General features: G+C 42.3%; 1 long non-coding RNA gene across 1 annotated transcript; it reads left to right on the top strand.

The window, feature by feature from the left end:
• LOC124008331 lies at positions 1–2,171 on the top strand. Its single transcript, XR_006834086.1, has 4 exons — positions 1–54; positions 1,312–1,377; positions 1,518–1,618; positions 2,037–2,171. It is a non-coding gene; the product is annotated as an uncharacterized LOC124008331 (long non-coding RNA).

Raw genomic sequence — 2,171 nt, 5'->3', positions numbered from 1 at the left:
TCAGCATTTGTGGTGTCCCAGTTCCTTTATTGTTCCTGTTGTTGATTGGCTAAAGTAAGTTCCTGCTATTGTAACTTTTCCAGGGTTTTAACTTCCTGTATTGGGGTGTAATATCCTGTTCATCATGTGTATTGTTATGGTGCAGCTGACCCAGTATTAGACCTTTAATTTAACTGTAAGGGAAGTGTTACAGCTAGTGAGATGAGACATGGTATAATGATGGTTCCTGCTAGCAGAATGTGTCTTACATCTATAATCCTGTAGACTGTTCTGATTGGTTGCACTGCGTCTCCGTGAACAAGAAACTATGAAATGCTGTTTTTACTTTATTCTCCCCCAACAACTTTAAATGGATTGCTTGTTGTGCACAGCTGTTTAGCTAATCACCCTCACAATATGGGCACCATGCTGGGCCAGACTGGAAGTAGGGGAAACATGGACGTGCAAAGCCAGAACAAAACATTGGCTGCCATATTTGGATGGGCCTTGTCTAATCTAGATGTTGTTATTGATCACTGCTCAGTGCTGTAAATGGTGCTTTATCAGAACCATCTAGTGTATTATGGCTGGATCTTCAGAGGTGGGACCCCATACTGCTAGCAGGTACCTTATTGAACCATGTCATCTAATATTGGGCTGTGGTGTATTCCCTCCAGCACCACATGTTATCACAGCCTTTCCTGGTGGCCATTTCACCTTACCTACTGGTGTTACAAGCCACTGAGCCTTACCTACTGGTGTTACAAGCCACTGAGCCTTCCCTACTGGTGTTACAAGCCACTGAGCCTTCCCTACTGGTGTTACAAGCCACTAAGCCTTCCCTACTGGTGTTACAAGCCACTAAGCCTTACCTACTGGTGTTACAAGCCACTGAGCCTTCCCTACTGGTGTTACAAGCCACTGAGCCTTCCCTACTGGTGTTACAAGCCACTGAGCCTTACCTACTGGTGTTACAAGCCACTGAGCCTTACCTACTGGTGTTACAAGCCACTATGCCTGACCTGACAGCATTTAGTACTTTGCTTTTATTTTTGTTGGAAATTAAAATAAGCAGAATTGAACTTTGTGTTCAATCATAATGCTTGTTTTCTGACAGATTTGGCCATAACCAAACCGGAATGACATTTCTACATTTGGGAATTTGAACTCTATTACATCTGTCTGAGTGGAGAGAAATACCTGCCCAGAAATTCTCCTCAGCCCTGTTTAGGGAATATGTTGGCATTTAGGAAAGCAGACATATTCCTGATCTAATCTACTGTATGTGGAGTTGAATCTGGTTTTGATGGCTTCACTCTTTGTTTCTCTCAGGAGACTCCATGACCATGTTGACCAGTCTTCTGCTTCTCAGTGCTGCCTTTGCTCTGGGAGATGCAAGTAAGAGTCTACTTTTCTTGACTCGTTCTGTATATTTCTTGTAGCAGAGGTGACTGACTGATCAACAAAAAATATTGTAGCTCTGGTTTGTAGATCTTTCTCCAATAGCCTTTAAAGCCACCGCTAACTTCTCCTTACAGATTCACTTGTAGAAGAAGACTTGTGTCCTTCCGGTTGGACCAAATTTGGATCAAGCTGTTTAATGTTTGTAAAGACTACGAGGAGCTGGCCTGAAGCAGAGGTATCACCCTTACCATCTAATGTGAATTTGAAGGGGAAGTGTAGTTGAAATTAGCTCTTTGACATTACCTTAAAGGTGATACTTTCTTAAACTGCAACACATGACTGATGTGAAATACTGAACTTCCCTTTAAGATGGGAATTTTCTGTACATTTTGAGTATATAATGTTGAGTCGTGCCTTCTGTATACTGGAACCCACAGGACATGGCTTAAGACTGAGAGGAACTAGTATCTTTAAGAGTTTAAAAATGAATTAGTTGTGATGGTCAATATTTGGTTGAGAGTCCAGAAGACAAATTCTCAGCAAGACTGACTGACTAATACATGAAATGTCTTTGTTCCCATCTACTGCTTGGCTGTTACTGTAGATAATAATGTTCTTAATTGACTTGCCTAGTTAAATACTTTCTTCTATAGCGGTACTGTGTGTCCCTTGGTGATCAACTGGTGTCTGTACCCAACGTTGTCGAGTACCTTGGCGCAAACCTGGCATCTGTGCACAGCTCCGAGGAGGACCAGTTTCTACAGGCGTTGGTCTTGGTCAAGACTGTT

The sequence above is a fragment of the Oncorhynchus gorbuscha genome, linkage group LG21, assembly GCF_021184085.1.
Source record: "Oncorhynchus gorbuscha isolate QuinsamMale2020 ecotype Even-year linkage group LG21, OgorEven_v1.0, whole genome shotgun sequence".
NCBI lineage: Eukaryota > Metazoa > Chordata > Actinopteri > Salmoniformes > Salmonidae > Oncorhynchus > Oncorhynchus gorbuscha.
This window is presented reverse-complemented; position numbering and strand designations above follow the sequence as displayed.